The 19,634-nt window shown below is 41.3% G+C and overlaps 1 protein-coding gene across 4 annotated transcripts in view; it reads right to left on the minus strand.

Moving 5' to 3' along the window:
• Window positions 1–19,634, minus strand: part of NRIP1 (nuclear receptor interacting protein 1) — a 95,922-nt gene that overhangs the window by 68,240 nt on the left and 8,048 nt on the right. For 2 of the 4 annotated variants that reach the window (XM_048293740.1, XM_048293737.1), the window contains exon 1: window positions 6,555–6,686. The exons of 1 other annotated variant lie outside the window; for it this stretch is intronic. The gene's annotated coding sequence lies outside the window, so the exon portion shown is untranslated. Of the gene's footprint in view, window positions 1–6,302; window positions 6,424–6,554; window positions 6,687–19,634 lie in introns of those variants that run through there. One more of the 4 variants, XM_048293738.1, reaches the window with a different exon arrangement.

The raw sequence follows: 19,634 nt of genomic DNA on the forward strand, positions 1-19,634 counted from the left end.
ACATTTTTATTTCAGAAGAAAAATATCGTTCTGAACTTCAGAAATCAAAATCTTCCAGACAGAACCACGAGTAAAACTAGTAGAAACAACTCATGTTGTCTAGACTTGTACTGACTAAGGGGACATTATTTCTGCAAGAACAAAATCCACATTCAACTCTAAGCCAGAGTCCTCTTTTCCATCCTTTCATTCAAAAAATAGCTGTCACATGAAAGCCCTCCTTCCTATGTAGTGGTTACTGCTTAACACTTCAAACTTGCACCCATGAACATCAAAATCAGTTTTTAAAGAGCCTCTATTAATTTACATATACATAAGGAAAAGACAAGAGTGTAGTGTAACAGGTGAGCGTAATGCTAAACGCCACAAAATTAGTTAGAAAAAATAAACCAGTAGAAATTGTAATATTTGCTTTTGAGAGATTTAAGAATAGTATGCAACACTATTTTATTTTAGTTAGAAAATGTTATCCATTACAATCACAAACTTAAAAGTTCTCAGCACTTGTCTACTATTCTTAAATGAAATGTTGCTAAAGGTTGCAAACTAACTGCTAGCCCAGATCATTCTTATTTCTACTGTTTCAGCCTTGTTGCTGTGACAAGCCTCACTATTAAAGGTCATCAAGGTACCACCCAAGAAGCAAGCTTATTAGTTAAATTTAAACACAATAAAATACACTTTAAAGAATGAAATAAAATAGACTTTCTCCACCACCAAGCTGAACTCCCCCCCTCTCCTGCTTGGCAATGGGAGAGTTCCTCTCCTTATCTCAACACCTTTAGCTTCTGTTCCCACAAAAATGCACACAAAAGCTTTTTAAACACTGAGGACCCCACAGGTGGGTAGGATAGAGAGGGAAGAGTGGGAAGTGTGTTTGCTGGGGACACATCTGAGCATTTCTTCCTCCACAAAACCACTTGGGTTCAAGCCAGATTAGAGAAAACATCTAACTCCGACCACTGCAATGTGCTTGCTAACTGGGAAAAAAGATACAGGTGTTGATCAATGGGTCATCATCCAAAAAAAACACCTATTCAAAGCTTTCAGATACATGAAATAACAGCAGCATGCTGGACTACTGCCAGCACCAAGACCCAACAAAAGATGCCCAACAACAGAGCCAATTAAGCTGAAAAATAAGTAAATACTCCAGAAAACTATATGCAGACACTATTTTAAATCTTTCTTCCATATACATCACAAAATGAAAAGGTAAGTTGCACCACAGAAGGGGTGCAATCCTCAACATTTGTATCCAATTGGGGGGGAAAAAATCGACCACCACAGTAAAAATAAATGGAGACATGACAGGTACAGTGACAAAGGTGCTAATAAACATAGTTCAAAGCCTTCTCAACTGCATTTTACTGAAAGGGTAAATAAGCTGGATGTGCAATCTTTTGTGGCCAATGAAAAACAGGATAAGAGATCCCACAGAGCAGAAGAAAGCAGGACTATTAAAAAAACATACTCATCTTTTCAAGTCACCTGAATTTGAGAAAAATAGTTAATTTCAGTATTATTATTCTATACTATAGAGGTAGACAAAGTGTTTGTCACCACTGACAAATGGGTGAATTTAATCATTCCTACTTCCAAGAGAAGACAGATTGCTATCTAGTAGGGAAAAAACACAAAACAACGCACAAAAACCCACTCCATACAGTATTGCCATCAAGGTTCAACATATAGATGGGATTTCTTTAGGTCAGCATTAAATAGTCTTTTTTGTGTTGTTCCAAGTGACTACAAAAGGTTTATGAGACTTCAGTTCAAAGACAACAAAATTTGCTACTTCGGGGAAAAAAAAATCCATATTCCTTCAATATGTTTTAAAAATTGAGGAGAAAAAAAAAAAAAAAAACAAAAACTTTTCTATAATACTTCATTCCCAAACACTTCACATCTGGACCACTTGCTTTACAAACCTTATAGTTTTTGGAATGTTGATTTGTTTTGTATTATGGACTACCAGATGAAGGATAGGTGATGACACAAACACCACCACCAAGGCCATCTCCTGGAGCAAGAACCATTATTTCTTTCTACACCTGAGGCAAGCCCTGCTTTTGCCATCACTGAAAAGGCCTTTTCAGTTCATTTTCCCTCTCTTTTTACAGTGGGATGGGCACAGAGAAGAAGCAGAAAGCAGGTAGCTATGAATCTTAAAGTTTGCTATGGAAAAAAAATCAGAACAGCAATACCAAGTCTAGGACCAATGAGATCAGAAATACTGTTCATCTGTGAGCAGGACTTACTGCTTGGACACATTTCAACACACTGAAGTCAACTTCATTGCCTACTTTTTGGAACAAATTAAATACTCCCTTATTTGTTTTCAAATAATAATTTCACCCAAGACTGGAACACATTTTACATCTAGTGCCTGATCTCTTCACGAGGACTCCCTCAACTTCTTTTTTGAGAGGAGGAAGATCATCCCCCCAGAAGTCTTTCACAACACCGAGCTTCCTTCCTACATTAAACTCAGCCTCTTAGAAACCAGTGACTAAAACAGAAGATCTGTAGCTTCTGCTTTTAATCTGATTTTGTCTATAAGCAAAATTGGTTTTCCTCTGCTGAAAGCAATGGTATTTAGAAATAAGTGGTATGAAAACAAAATTTCACTCAAGACAGGCAATTAAACAAGAGCAATGAGCTCCAATAACAATTTAAGTATGAGAAGACTATGCCAGGAGGGGGTTGACCCAAGCTAAGATGTCTAGCAACTGCTTCTTCCCCTTTGTACACATGAATATTTATTTACATGAGTTTTAGTTCCTATTCTCCTTCTTCGACCATCAAGCCAAGTGACCTGCAACAGACAGCCAAATAAATTACCAAATTAATTCTTTCAAGTGCTAAATAGGTCCGCTAGCATTTCCAAGTATTTGAAATAAATAATCCAGAAACCCTAAAGAGCAGGCATTCATCTTTACCAAAAGAATACCTCTGCTCAGTTTTCCCAAGGAATATCTTCCCACTGGGAAACAGGAAAGTTTTCATGTGATCCCAGATGTTCACCCAAAGCACTGCCTGCCAACCCTTGTATGCTGTTTTCTAATGCAGTGTTTTCTAAAGTAACTAGTGAAACCCTAACAGCAAAATATCCAAAAGCAATGCCACAATCCTGTTAAATAATTTCCCCCTAGCTCTCCCCCTCTTTGCTGCAGGAAGGCCAGCACAGCTCAGAGTTACTGTTCTTATCGTTTTGGCCTGTTGGCAGGCAGAAAGAGCAAACCACAAACGCTGTTACCATTAGCTTTTTTGTCTTTAGTTCAAGACTGTTTAGACAGACTGTCCAATTTATGGTTTTTATCTTTATTGTACATTTATGCATATTCTTTTCACACCACCTCCTCCTGTTCAGGTTTCATTCCCTACCTATGTACCTTTCCGCTTGCCTGTCATTGCGTGCCCTCCTGAGCTGCAATGCAAAATTTGCACTTCTTAAATACCCAAAAGGGTATTTATCCTTTTTAATCCATAGGATAGCTATCCTATTCACCCTGCCTCCTGCTCATCGCTCAGCACGTGGGAGATGAGCCCTGCCCTGCCTGCAGGCCCCATGCGTGGGACGGCAGCCACCAAACCCCCTCTGGAAGAGGGGCTTGTGCTCCCAAACCAGGCACCCAGCTGGGAACCCCACGCTCTCCCCAGGCTCCCTTCTGGATCCCCTCCACTCCCTCTACATTCACATAAAGGAAAAAGAAACACAACCACAAGACTTTTGGGGTTTGAGGTACAGGCAAGCTCTGAAGATCTATTCTAAAATGATAATTCATAAAAATATTATGGTCTTCATGTCTTCTCTGATAGCCCTGCAAGGAGGTGTCAAGCACAGCCCTAGAGCAGGACAGCTGACTGGGGGAAATGCGACTCCCTGGCTTTGCCTTGGGCAAGTTTATACATGTGCTTGGCACAATGCAAAACAGAGTTTATCTTTTATTATAGTCATGTCCCACACTGTCAATGGTAGAATTAACAGTGTTCCCACTAACAGTGATAATAAAGCTGACATTATATAAACTTTTTGCCAATGCTCAAAGCCTGAAAAATAAAGTTAGCTCTGAAGAGACAAAATAAGCTTTAAGCAAGCAGGACTTTGTCAATTCTTTTAAGCAAATCCCGCAATAAGCAAAACTACAGGCAAATACGATCACCATAAAGTTAACTCACGTTTGAGTTCTATAATCTTTACTGAGTCACTTAAAAAATTTTTCCTTGATACCTTTTACAGAACAAATTTACCCCGAACACAACTATGAAACACCACAGGTGATGCAGCCAGTGATTAGATCACCCTTTTAAGTTTACAATATAAAAACATTATTTACTTTTACTTCTTTATCAACATCGTTTTTATGACTCTAATAAATTCTGGTTAGCACATCTTTCACTTTATAAAATGAAACAAGTATGAGGAGCAGAGAAGAAGAGCATGTTTTCATCTGCAATTTTCTACCTCAAGGCTAACGGGGGAAAAAACCCCAAAACCTCAATCCAGCATGGTTTGGCATTTGACTGCATGCTGTACTCTCTGCATGCATGGCCTAGAAAAACCTGAAAGCCATTGATAGCTCTTGCTCATTAGATGACCCAGAAGCACAGGCCAATCTAGCAGCAGGTCAGATTTCACCCCTGCCCAAAACATGCAGTCACTACTCCTTACCTCTTCCATCCCACTCACAGAACACAAACACCCTTACATATGCACTTCACTCACAACTAACTCACTGCTTGCTTTGGAGTCCATGTCAACTCTATCTCAGGAGACCACTGACAGAACAACAAGTAAAACTTCTCAACCACAAGTTTGGGAAGACAGCTGCCTCAGACAGCAAAAACCCCAAACCTGCCTGAACACCGTTCTCTATCAGAACTTTTGCCTTCTAAGATGTTAGCTACTGATGCCCATATAGTAAGAATTATTCAGATGCCATTAAATCTGATCCCAAGCACAAAATACCCTCAGCTCAGAGAGCTTTTGTCATCTGGCATCCTTATGTGTCACTCTCTCATGTGTTCAGTCAGCCCTAGAAACAGTAAATAACGTTTGAGTATTAAAGAAAACGTTTCCTACTTGCTCAGGAATACACCACCCCCCTTCCACAAGTGACTGCTTCCTCCCCATAGGTCTTCACAGATTGGATTCGCACTCTTTGTTAAATAAAGCTTTACGGTATCTCTGAACATTTATAGTGCCATGACTCAGTTAAATTCTAATCAGCCTGTGAGCTGTCTGACACTGCAGCAGGTCCCCTCAAAATAAAACAAGGAATAATATAGTCTACAGATTCCAGAAAGACGAGACAAAAGAGGAAAACTTCCACTTCAGCCTTAACAACCACATAATCCCAAAGCCAGAAATCCCACTGTTTTTTCCAACACCTTCAACACGTGTCAAGCATTTTAGCTGAATCCTTCTTTAAATTAAAAGCCCAGTAAATCACCAGGATACACAAGACAGATGAAGAAAGGTGCAGCACAGACACAAGGCTGGCTGCTCACTACAACGCTGCCCCTCGTTTTGCCCATACTACGTTCCCTTAGGTTTCACTACCTTCCAACTTAATCACCCACTGGCACTTAAAAAGAAGAGCCCCAAACAACGTGTTCCGTAGGGAAAAACGGAAGGTGGAAGCGCGGGGGAGAAAAAATTTTAAAATTCACCTTTAGAGGGCTTCGGGGACACAAAAAAAACCCCCAAGAAAACCACGTCTGGAAAAGTAACCTTTAGTCTAGAAGGGAAACAGCGACGTCCCTAAGGAGCCCGAAGCGATGAGAAGGCATCTTTGGGGGGCGCAGGGAGCCGAGCCTGAGCCGCGGCCGAGCGGGGACGGCGGCGGCAGCCCCGGGCTGGCTGCGGGCCCGCAGGTGGCGGCGGGAGGGCAGCGCCAGGGCCGGGGAGGCGGCGGGAGCGGCGTGGCCTTGCCCGCAGCCCCGGGAGCGAGGCCGTGTGCCCGCGCCGCCGCAGCCGCTGCGCACCGAGCGTGCGGCCCCGGGGATCGCTCACACCGGGAGGGGTCCCTGCGAAAGGGGGGCCCGGCCGTGCGGCCGGCGTTCGGCGAAACACTCGCGGGTCCCGGGGGGACGGACTAGTAACTTTTCCGTTCCGGCGGCTCCCCCGAACCCACCGCGGCCGGGCAAACTTTCCGCCCGCACCGGGGGTGCCTCGGGGCGGGCGCCGCCGCCGCGCCGGGCTCACCTCGGCATTGTTCCCCGGTGCCGCCACCCGGCAGCGCGGCCCCGGCCCGCCCCGCTCGGCCATTTCCCCGGCGGAACAGCGCCGCACTCACCCCGCAGCCGCCGCGGTTTCTCCCGGGCGGGCTGCCCGAGCCCCCCGGAGCCGCTCCGGCCGCAGCCGCCGCGCACGCCGCCCTGGTACCGGCGCTGAGCTCCGGGGAGCGACGGCTGCCGGAGCCGAGGCGAGCGGAGGGGTGCCCGCGGCTGGAGGACAGGACAGGGCTGGACAGGGCAGGACGCGCCGCCTCCCGCCACCCCCGAGTCCGCGCGTCTCCCCCCCGCCCCGAGCATCCCCGTGCACATACAGGGCGAGCCGAGCTCCGCTGCGCTGCTCTCCGCGGCTCGGGGCTCTGCTGCAATGCCTGCGAGGCTGACTTTCAAAGCCTAACCCGCAGCCGCGATCCTCCCTCTCCGCCTTCCACCTCGCCCGCCGCGGCGCAGCCCGGCTCCTCCCCGCGCCGCGCCATTCATCTCTCCAGCCAAGTTTCTTAACCCTTTTGTAACCCCCGGCGCGGGGAGGGCGGCAGGGAGGCAGGGCGGGATGCGGGCATTCAGGGATGCGCCCCCCGCCCCGGCGAGGGCAGGGCAGGGCAAGGGCGGCCGCACCGCACGTACGCGAATCGCATCCCCTCCTGCCCTCTCTAATTAATCTGACTGAAGGCGCAGAGCCCCCGGGAAACAAACTTACGAGCGACAGCACCGGAGGACCCGTACCTAATGAAAACGGCGGTGGCTTAAAAATAACACTTTTCTTTTTGTTTTTTCTTTTTCCTTTCCCCCTTCGGCTGCCTTGTAATAATGGGGGGGGAGGGGGGAGGAAGGGCCGCTTCCACTACTGGCGACACCAGTACTTGTCGGTTTAGAGCTTATGTTTTCAGCCTTTCCTCCGAAAAACACGCGCTAGAAACATTATTATTATTATTATTATTATTATTATTATTATTATTACTGCTATTTTGAAGGAAAAGCCGGGATGCTCCCGGCAGCGGTCGGCGGCATGGGAAGGGCAGCAGCCCCGGCACCTGCGGCTGCTCCCGGGCTGGCGCTGCCCCCCCCCCGGCTCCCAGCACGTCTCCTTATCCTCGGCCCCAGCCTCCCAGGCCACCGGGAGCGGGGAGCATCCCTGGCGGCTGTGCCAGAGCGCCCGGCGGCTGTGCCAGGGCTGAGCCGCGGGGGAAGGAGGGCAAGCGGGGGGAAGCGCTTCCAGGATCGGGAGCAAACCGGCTCATCAAAGCCATGCTGTCTGCCCACGTGGCAAATAAATACAGTTTGGGAGGAAGAAAAAAAAACAGAGTTGGGCAGTGCTTCCCGAGAAGAGTCAGCCCTCCATTTTGGTAGGCGACATCCCCCAAACCTCTGCTGTCAGAAATTGCACTAAATGTCAAGTTGTTCTTTAGACTTTGCTGCCACCAAAGAAGAGAGTACGCAGAGATACAGGCTGAACTTGGCTGTATAAACGAAGCTACAAAGTGCATGCGACCTTCATCACACCTCCTGTGTGCCTGTGTTTAACAAACGTCTCGACGTGTCACACGCTGTCTGCCAAACGCTTTACAGAACGCTTCGTGATACTTTACTTCTACGAGTCAAAGACTGGGGAAAGAGAAACACATTTGTTTGCAAGTCACATATAAACTGCGTGGTAATTACTGCATTAACACATGCCAACGTTTTAGTTTTAAAACTCAGGTAAAATAAATGATCTATTCAAGCGTCTTTCTAGTAAGAGACTAATATGGTTAAAGAGCACAGGAATTTCCCCTTTAAAGAAAGCAAAGGGGAGTCACATTTATGAAAAGCTAAATATTTTAACCGAGAGATACCATGAATGAAAGTAGATATAGGAATGTTAACCAAAACGTCTTTCACTTTGGAATGTATGGATTGTGTACAGGCTTAGAGTGGAGCTAGTAATGTATTACTTGACCTATTTTTTAAGCCAATGAAAGATTTAGGTTAATTTCATCATGTGTTTTTAACCACTTTCTTCCAGACATGCAGCAGCATTTTCTAAAGCCATTGCATGTCACAGTGTTTATACAAGTCTCTTTTATTGAGAGCATAAGTCTCATAATTCAGCCTGATTGTACTTCCATTAAAATAATGGGTTTGCTCTTCATTTCCATAGTAGTCTTATTAGCAAATTCTGATCATAAAGAAATTATCCTTAATTTCTTTATTTCACAAAGAATCTTCATCTCAAATTTTTTTCAATGCTAAGCAGCTGAGTTATCTAGGGAAAAGGAAATTTTCTCATTACTGCAGCAATTTATCTGCTATTTCAATCAAGAGTGTCTGTAGTAGAGACCTCTTTCATTCTTAACCTTAGGGAACATATTGCGTAGATGAGAGACCTACAAAATGAGGAATCTTGGACAAGCAACAGAAAAAAACGTGTGTGTGGAGTATTTGTTAAAATGATTGTTGTCAGGTAACATATAGTTGCTTGAGGAGACAAGTTTCAGTAAGATACAATCAACTGAGACTGTGTTAAACGATACAACATATAGATTTAGTACGTTATTTCCACCACTTAATAGTTGTATCACAATGAGTTGTGCCACTAGTCCATGTTTACTTAACTATGAGAATTCAAACAATATACTAAATAAATACCCTGTACAAGAAGAGGAACCATTCCATCACACAGTGAAATCCATTACTCAAGAAGTATGAAAGTACTGATGTGTATTGGTTGGTCCTTCCTGAACATTCTTCAACCAAACCTAAACACACCCTCGCACCCCAAGCATAAAAGATGAGCACCCATGGCTGTACCTATCTACCATCTGTGAGTGGTGTCTATACCTTTTTTTTCTTATATTGCAAAGCAGGACACTTGTTCAATTTTTTTTTCAAAGGGAATTCATCACTATAAGATGCTGTTAAATGGAAGGCCAATTGTGACAGGAAAACATAAACTACCTTTGCATCAGTCTTGGAAAGGAAAAACATATTTATAGAGCTTACATTAGAACTTACTCCCAGAATTGCAAGCACTTAATGGAGAGCTACTGCTGTTGTACTTTGGTAATATCAGAGAACCACTTCTTTTTATATATATAAAAATATATAATAATGCACTCCCTCCTTTAAAAGACAGAAAGTTATATTTTTGACCTAGGAAGACTTTAATCAAAACCAAAATACAACAGTGATTCTGACATTCTTGAAGAACAAAATTAATCTCTGTCACCATTTAAAACATGGTTAAATTGATGTACCTACAACTTTCCTTTGATAATTTTGATGATTACAATAATGTGTTTAAAAATGATGAGTAAAGCTACGTCTTCAGTAACAAACTTGGTCTTTTACTTGCTGAAGCAAAACACATAGGTCTGTGCCATATGGTAAAAAGACACATATTATTATCAAAAAGAAAATGCAAATGCTTTTTTATTATTCCCAAACATTTTTAAGCTAATGCTAGCTTATTTTTAAATCACATAAGGTGCTTTGAAGAGCTTGGGGGAACTACAGTTGCTTTTATTTTGATTTTCCTTTAAGGTTATCTCAGCCTCTCAAAAAGCTAACCACTCTGAAACTACCTTTTTCAATCACAATAATTAAGGCCTTGCTTTACGGCATCCAATCATGATATGAGAGGCTTAGGATGTGGTCGAGGAGCTAGGTACCTTTACAGAAATGCATTTCCAGACTAAATCTTCCTCTAAAATAGTTTGTCAGCCTTACATGGACAAATAATGAAATTCCATCCTTGACTCAGCCTGGTTCAATTCACGTAATATGTCAGATTACCCACCATTTCAAAGGTGCCTTCACAGAGGATTAAATCATCTAGTTGTTCCAGAACTTAGGTACATACACACCCCCCCCCCCACCCCCCAAAGAACCCAAAAATAGAAAATGAAAAAAAGGAATTATTATGACTCCTGTTTATTCAATAAAGGATTTAAAAGGAGGTTTGCCTAAATTAATGATCATCATATAACAGCGTTCATCCATAAATCTGAAGTAGTAAGGTGCAAAAGTCTGGTGTTCTTCAGGAGTACTATCTGGGAATAACTGAAATCAGTGGGAACCCTGCAAGTGTTATCAGAGGAATGAGTGGTCCAGGGAAGGGTTCCTGCAGGGGGTACCATAGGGCATATCCTGTTTTCCTCATGACAGCAGGAAGTCTGCAACTGTTGGTGGTGGAGTTGAATTACACAATAACATGTAAAGGGAAGAGTAATACACTCTATAGCTGAAAGTTATAAAAACTACACACCACTGCTTTTTCATCCACCTACATTTAAAATTATAAAGGTATTTGTATGCATACATATATCATTCCCTACTGGAGCTGTTTTCCACTTCCTTTTTTTTTTTTTAAATTACAGAGTCTACTTCCATTTTTACAAGTACTTCCAAGCAGGTCATCTGAGAGGAATGTACCCTTAGCAGCTCAAATTAATTTTTTTTCCTGCATTATTTAAAAGTAGACTTCAGATCGTGACTATTTGTTCTAAGAGTAATAAGCAAAGGACCAGATGCTAGAGTCTTTTCAATTACAGAAACATTTAAAGACAGCTGTACCATATAAACTCTCATGGAGGAATCATATGCTTGCAGCATCTGGTGAGTTTTGGCCATGCCTCCAGCACGTCGTATCTGTTCTGAGGCACGAGCTAGGGTGAGGCTTACTTCACCATATGTGTTTTTGGGGTAGGGGTGTGCAGTTTTTTGACCCTAAATGAGGACTAACACTTCAGGTCTTACATTTAGTGGCAGGAAATAAACACTGCTTCAGCCCCTGTAACACCTTTCATAGAAGAGTGAAAGGGGCTGGTGCTAAGTTGATATGACTACATTACATTACATTAATTATTTTACCAGAATAAAACACCAGGGTTTTTATCCAGAAGAGAGCATCCTGTACTTGTGAATTTTCTGCAATTTCATCCCACGTGCACAAACATGAAGAATATATTTCTGAGAGCATTGTTCTGATGAGTCACATTCCTGGTAGTGTGAAAGCACATCCAGAAAATAACCGTGCTGGAGTCACTACTCATAAACTGGCATGAGAAAGTACCAGTAGAGCAGGTATTACACTACAGAAGCACTGCTCCTACTTGTGGGTCGATAGCCATGCAAAGATAACATTTGAGAAGGTTATAGGCATGTAGCTGAAACTGTTCAGAATGTTCATTTTCCTTTCAGAATTTGTATTTGCCTCCTTTCTCTCACAAAGGTGTTCCCCATGTCAGCAGTAACAGATTGAAAGAGGACTGAAGAATCATGCCCTCTCTCACACTCTGCTTTCAGAAGTTACTCTCAGTAACAATTTTGTTTCACAGCCCCGTTTTTCTGGCTGGCTAACATGAGCTCTGGGTAACCCTTTGTCGAGGTTCTCATGATGACACAAGCCATGTTGTTGAAACAGTATGTTCTAAAATGAAATGAACACTACGTACAAATTATACACACGCGAGCTGGCAGCCAGTACCACGCTGCAAATGAATAAAGTTCTGGAAAGGACCATTAGGAAGCACCTAAAAAAGCAATGCTTACGTGTCCTGTGTTTGCCCTTCAAAATAACACGGGTGCTGGACAAATGTTTTAAAATATATGAACACTTTAATTACATATTAAAATTGCAATAATATTCTTTAGTACAAATGATACTAAGAGCTCTGACTCAAGTACAGGAAACTGCTGTGTTAAGCCAAACTGTGCATCTCATGTATTTTTATTAAATCTATTTCCTTCCCCACATATCAGCTTATGTACAACTAAGAAATTCTGAGGAAAATCTGGCTTCTTTGTCTAGGTACCTAAAAGCGGACTGTTTAGAAAACTTGGTTCCAGTTCTTAGGATGAAATATTCTCAAAAAATTGTTGCTTACCTACCTAGCATCACAAATTTAGTCACAAGTGATTAATTTTTGTTTCTGTTTACATACAGATGCCTAGTGAGAAAAGCCATTTAAATTGTGTATCAAAAAACTTAAGGAACTCAAATCACTGGGCCATGTAAGGTTAGATAAGTTTCTGCTTGATTGTATTTTACATGAAGAGTTTATCAGAATCATATTAGCTGTGCTTTTATAAGTGATCCAACTATATATCTTTGCATATTTTTATTAGCATACAAATATCTAGGTTTTATTAGGAGACATTAGCTCCACTAAATGTTAGGTATGTAACATATCCAGCTTTGATGCCGTTGATCATAATACCAGTAGTTTGCATCTGACATAAAACTGTCAGAAGCATGGGAGTGACTCAAGTCACCATAAACCACAAAGCAACAGCTCTGTTCACATAAGTTACATCCCCTAGTAGAGCTGGGAAATTTCCCTTGCCACTTTTTGCATATATTTTAGAGAGCTGCCTAGCCAGGACTGCCCTTGCTTTAAAAGGAGTGGGAACATGAGGATACTGCCATATATGAACAGCAGATACTACACCCTGTTTCCATATATGTAATTCTAATTTTGGAATAATTGCACCTCTTTTTTTCTTGTTTGATATATGATTAAAACAAAAAAAGGGTGGAAGTATTTTTCTGTGGAGAAGAAAATTCATTCTAGGTTTTGATGACTTAGCACAGAGAATATCTGGGTTACATTCTTAATTTGAACAATATCCATTTTGCTGCATTACAGTGGCCAAAACAACTACTTTAAAATAAAAGCTTGATTAGAGAAAATAATTACATTTTGTTAATAATTTGAAATTTTTGTTTCATGTTTATTTGGTTTTGAAACAACATTTAAAGTCTAACCTGCTGTGCCTACTTTTTGCTTTATTATTTTATTTAAGCAGAATACTATCATCTTATACAAAATGCAAATGGATCCATGTTTTTCTGAAAAACTCCTTTTAAATTTATTCCATCCCCTAAAATCCCTTCTTTAATGTAAACAATACTGAAACTCTTGATACATCAGTTCCACAACACTATTGTTAACTTTCTTAATATAAGGGTAAGGACTCACATGGCTCCTTACAGGCAGCTCCTAAAATATGTTACGTTCTACATCCCGAGTAACTCTTAAATATTTCAAAGGCCTGGCCCATTGTCTACCAGCAGAAACATACAGAAACAGTTACTTGAAAAAATGTGTTTGAAAAAAAGGAATTGTCTGTGTGGTTTGCCTAGAGCAGATTTAAACTCTTGAAAAGGTGATCAATAGTCACAATTATTTAACAAATAATTATTAAGCAGTTAAATTGGCCAGGTTGAGACGACAAATAATAATTAAATCCATAAACATTTTTTCACCTCTCCCAAGCTACTTTATGTACCAGTTATTTGTAATTTTCCCCTCATGCTGTCCAATTGATGTTGCTCATATGGATGCTTAAAGAAAGCTAATAAATGACACAACAAATCAGATAAATTCTTGGATTTTTTAAACAAATAGTTTCACATGTTTTCCAGAGTTATTACTTCAATCGTAAATAGATTTTTTGTTCATGTTCTTTCTATAAAGAAAAAGAAAAGGTATAAACAATTTACTTTATTATGATTCTCACTATTCTCTACTGAAATTCTCTTTCCCAGTATCAGAGATGTACTGCAATTCCAGTAATAAGCTGTACTTGGATTTATGAGCAAAACACAGTGTAAATCATGACATGAAGACATGTAATTCTGTTTTCTATGACTCATCAGCTTTTTTCCAGTTCCCACCTTCATATCCAAAAAAACCACTTCTTTTTTTCCATTATTTATTTATTTTTTTTTTTTTAACTTGTGGGATAAATTGCATGGCCCAGACACTACAAAAGAGAATATTTTCCTCCTATTGCACAGATGTTCTCTTCTGAGTTTTCATTCTTTCTTTCCCCTATCTCTTCTCTGAGAAATATCACTGAACATTTTCATTGACATTTTCTGATCCTGCTAGAATGCTTCTGGTAGAAAGAAAATCTATAAACCAGAAAATAAAAACTTACCTATTGAATTTCTCTTAAATTCTCAAAAATTGATTAAAAAATCATGATTTGCAGAACCTGTCATCCCATTATTAAGTTTAATTGTCTTTTTATTGTCCCTTCTGGTCTTAAACAAAAAAATAGTAGCAATAAGCATTATTCAGTTGCTCGAATCCAGAAGAAAGCAAGAAGTGCCACACCATACACTAATTCTGTTTGTTGCAAGTTGATACACGACACGAAGCATAAAATCCCTCCAAGAATTTCTAAGTTATTTTACATCCCCTGAAACCAGCATCACCAAAAGACATAAAGGATTTGCTTTTGACTTCAGTGAGTATGGAAACAGATTCTGTATTTTGGGTGGGGTTTCCACTACTTAAAATTTTCAGCAGGACAGCAATGAGATGTAACCTTCTCCTAAAGACAGGCTCTCATATCCCAGCTAGTCTCATTTTGCTAGATCTTGATGTTCTTCTTGAATGCCTGAGGAACTTTATCTTCCTGTTTGGCACAGTACTAAATTGGCTTAAATCATATTTATCCAACTTTTACCTGCATTATATTTTCAAGGGTAATTTGTGTCCTTCTCCTAAAGCATTTATTTTTTGTGCTCTGTAGGGTTCCACTCTGGCCCTCTTCTTACTCAGCAATCTGAAGCTTTCTGTGAGCAGTGTTGGTCACTGGCATGATGCTGAATTTCATTTCTATGCCGACAAGACACAGATGTTGTCAACCAAACCAGCAATTCCAGACGGTGCTATTACCATATTGACAAGCTGGTAAGCGTAAAAGCCTCTACAAACATCAATTTTCTTCAGTTAAAATCAGAGAAAAACCCTGAGCTGTTCATGGCTGGCTCTTGCCATCAACCCAAACCCACTTGAACTTCTAACCCAGCTTTAAAATTCAATGTAGGTTCATTGGTTAAAAACTCTGTATGTTTTATGATTGCAAACTCTTCTTTCAGTGTTGCAGTCAAAAGATTAAGGCTTTCTATTATTAATTGAACTAAATATGCTTTGCTTATTGCTCACTCATGCTTTTATGTTCCCTAGGCTAGATTATTTTAATGCCCAGCTTGTTGATCCGCCGAGGAGGCCAATTATCAAATTTCGTCTTTTGTAGCAAGTGCTGTTTCCAGAGCAAGTATTGTACAGACTAATGCATGTTTCATACCTGCTGTTCTCTCACAGTGGCTACTAATACACCACAAAATCTATTTAAGCTATGGCTGCTCTTTCACTACCAAGTTTTTTCATGAACTTTGACTTATTATAAGAGATATTTGTCAGCGGGGCTGATTCTACCAGGTTAAGCATTCTGGAAGGGGATTCCGTTCCAGGTTAACGGAAGCTTTATCATTGACTTCAGAAAAACAAAAACAAAGAGATGTAAACCCACATACTCTCTACTGGTGTTCTTAAAGCTATTGCATGGGCACTGGGTGGTGGATATCTGCTTGTATCCCATACATATTTCAGAAAGTGTTGGTGTATCCCAACTGGCAGATTCAGAAGCACTTTTCAGCTCCTGAATCCTGGTGCTTGTGCACTATAGCTATAGCCCACATATTGAAATAAAACTAGGTATAGGCACCGTTTCTATGCAAACTCTGAGTTTCTTCTAAAGGAAACACTAGTATGTCATCACCCTTCCACCAGGCTGATCAGAGCACCTGGACTGACAGAGGCAGTCTGGGCTCCTCTGCCTGATGATGGTCTGAGTATGCTCACAATTTGCATTGTTTTCTGAGGGGTTCTGGCTTCAGCTATGTCTGTCAGCTGCCATGAAATGCTTAATAAGTGTTTCATGTCTAAACTGTTTAATTTTATTTTGGTCTTTCCTGTGAAAAAGAAAACTTTAAGAGTTTTGTCCCCAGGACTTGGCTTTTAAATGACCAGAAATCAAACCTACCAGAATAGTGTCATTAGAAGCTTTCCTGAGAACACAGAGCTTCAAGGGTGAGTGGTGGGGAGTGAGAGGATTTATAACTCTCTAGCACTGACAACGAAGGTAATTTCACAACAGACTGCATAATTTACTTGTTTATAGAAAGTCCTTACAAGAGCAAGAATTTCTGCACAAAGGAGTGCCACCATTTAAGAGGAAAAGAGCAGTTATAGAACCCCTAAAATTGTAGCTAAGAATATGGGCCTACAGGGATTTCACTGAAGATTAAAGTATTTTGGCTCTTGTGACTGCTGTAATGAGAATACATATGGAGATAAACTGACAGAACTGAAAAGTATTTAATTTAGATGGCAGCGTACAAAAATTAATGTGAAAATGAGAATTGCTTAGGGGTAATAGATTGAGGGTACAAGATTCATCTTTTAAGTGTTAACCTTTTACATGACAGTGTGATACTGTAATTAAAATGGCAGCATTCTTTGTTTGGGGAAATTTATTTTACCTTCCTAATTGTTTTGTAATTCCTGGGTTATTTTTTTTTCCCAGCAATTTTTGACTGACAGAAGTCGAGGATTTTTCACAGCAATACAATGGAATGAATGAGCTTCGTTGTACTGAGCAAAAGATTAAGCATCAACTTGTTTTAATTGTTGTAAATTATTAAATTAAACTGTTCTTGAATATTAATATTTGTTCTGGTCTATCGTGAATATGAACGTGGAAATTCAATTGATTTCTTTCTAGTAACTAGATCCTTAAGAACTTACCCCAAACTTTGAGCCACTTTGATGTTCAAAGGCTGAGATCAGAGATGAGAAGAAAAAGAATAGGGACCTCTTCACTATATTTTTACCTTTGAAGTCTCAGGTTAAAAGCACTATTTCTGTGTGCTTAAACAAGCAAGAGAATGAAGGATAAGATCATGAATTATGATAACAGACAAGTGACAAATGTTTTTCATGAAGTACTTTTCCTTGTCAGGAGAGAGAATGTTCTTCTAAGAGATTTCCGAAGAGATTGGCAATTTGTAGAGTCAATTATTGGGAGGGAAGAGATATATACTGTATTTGGGTTTAACTGTTTAAGTGGGAATAAAGGATTCATTTGGAACTTTTCCCCTTGTTTCCCTCTACATGTCATACAAGTGGTAGCAAACATGCACATTATCCAACTGTCAACAAATCCCCTAGACTCAAGGCTGGAACAGTACATCCCATGTCTCCCCCCAAAAGTCTTTCATGAAAGCTCCTCTGTCATTCAAGATCATACTATTCCCTCGTCTATTTATTTCTAAGTGTCACTCAGCTCCATTCCACCAGCTTGGAAAAACGTCAAGAACTTTTATCTTCAGAGTCAGTTGCCAGTTCTGTTTAGTGAACAAGCCAGCAGGGACCTCTGGTGCCATCAATGCAGCTCCGTCAGTGCCCCTCTCTTTAGGGATGGAGTATATCATTATCCCGATGGCTGGACAGAAAAAAGCTGCATTTTTAGAATAGTTCTCAGGGAGCAGTTACTGGAAATCTCCTCCCTTGAGACAGACTATTGGCAACAAGTTTTGCTGCTGTGACATGAGGTATTGCATCAAGGCCCAATCCTGCCGCTAATAAAGTTAGTGGGAAATGTGCCATTCTTTTCAAGTGAAGGCAACAGGATTAGTGTAGCAAATCAGGGCTAGAAAACGTACCTTGCATCTACAAATGCAAATGGAAAGGCATGTCCCAAGTGAGGATGTCATTTTATGTCTGGTTTCAGAATCTGGCGGTGTGTCAAATCAGAGTAAGTCCCTTCCCCAAGTTTAAAATTGACATTATAGAAAATGGTAGTTTTATTTTCACATTGCAACACTTCCATTTTTGGTTTTGGGGGTGTTTATTTAAGTTTGCTTCTAAAGTAAGCCAAGAACAGACTGTTTCAGTGTTGGATTTCTTTTTCCTCTTTAAAAAAACAATTAGTTTCCTCTAATACAAGGCATAGGATTTGTAGAGATTTTAATTCTTAACAAAACTATTTTCTGATAGAAAATGGTTCACTTTATGCTTTTCCTTAACCAGCTCTAGCAGACTCTTTTAATTACTAACAGACACATTACACAGCTGTGCTAGGAAACATTTCTTAACCTGCTCAGCCTGAATGGAGAATTTCTGTTGAGGTCAGCTGTTAGACCCACAGGCTCTTGACTGCACTAACAGGTAACAGTCCCACTCTCTTGGCAAGGGCCCTTTTCCTATAGAGAAATAACATGGTGCTAGGTTATTTTAATTTGTATATGTGTGTATGTGTGTGTGTGTTGGTTCTTCTTTTTTTTTTTTTTGGTAAGATATTATTATACTTGGCAATACTGGTTTTAATTCTACTTAAAATGACAGAACTGGATTGTCATCATTTTTCATGGGTAAAATCTATGCAGTTCATCAGAGGTGCTGTAAAATCTAATCAGAAATTAGGCTGTAAAATTAATAGGCCTATATTCCCTATAATGCTGTTTTATAAATCTGGAACTGTAGCAGATATGGAGTTCCACATACGGTGCAATTCAGCAGTGGTGGAATCTTCAGTTTAAACAAATAACATGTGCAGTAACTGGTACCCCATGCTAAAGAGCTACTGGCTGTGTTTTACTTTGAGCAGTAGGGTACCAAATCCTTTAATTCCATGTCTGGGCTTTCATTTGAGTGTATTTCTATACCACAGCTATAAGCCATGGGATAACTTCCCCCCAGTTTATTTTTGCACAGCAGAGGTTAAGAATGGCTGTAAGACACTGGTTTTGACCGCGCAGCCCTTGTGTGTGAGTATCCAGGTGACTGAAGGGCAGTGCTAAATTACCCCTGTTAGTCAGAGAGGAATGACGGGGGGAAGTGGACAGGGGAGGCACAAGGAACGCTGAGAAAGGAGCCGGTGAACAGCGCTGTGGAAAAGGGGAGCAGAGCCAGCGCTCCCCAGCGCTGCCCAGCCCCGGCGTGCGGAGCCCGGCGTGGGGAGGGAGATGGGCGATGGCTGCCAGCATCTCCTCCTCCCTGCGCTTGGCACAGGCACACGCACGGAGGCACAGAGCCTGGGCCGAGGTTTCCCCTTCCCAAAAGCCCGATGGGAAAATCCCAAGCGGGACTCCGCAGGATTCCCCCCCCGTGAGAGCAGCAGGGGGGCGAGCCGTGCGTGGAGCCTCCCCTGCCCCCGGCAGGATCGGGCAATCTGGCGGGACATATGTGACATATGTGACATTATGTAAGGAGCGGCTGCTGCCGGCGGTGAGCGATGGCAGGGCGGCAAGAAGAGACAGCAAACCCTCCTTCCCTGGGCTGGAATGAGTCACTTCCAATGGTAATTTGCACCATTTTAACGCCGAGTACCTCCCGTGTAATGATTATACAGTGTTACTATAAAACCTCAGGGCTCATCTGCAGAAACATTTCTTATGCTGGAGTTCTCTGCGGAGACATACTTATAAAAATTGGTGTGAGGGGAAGATTAAATAGATAAGAGCATAAAAACAGATTATAAAATAAATACAGTCTTGTAGATCGGTTCAGTGGGGAGGCAGGAGCTCACACTCCTGATTCTCCCGACGGATTCTGTAA

Source organism: Corvus hawaiiensis, chromosome 2 (assembly GCF_020740725.1).
Source record: "Corvus hawaiiensis isolate bCorHaw1 chromosome 2, bCorHaw1.pri.cur, whole genome shotgun sequence".
Lineage (NCBI taxonomy): Eukaryota > Metazoa > Chordata > Aves > Passeriformes > Corvidae > Corvus > Corvus hawaiiensis.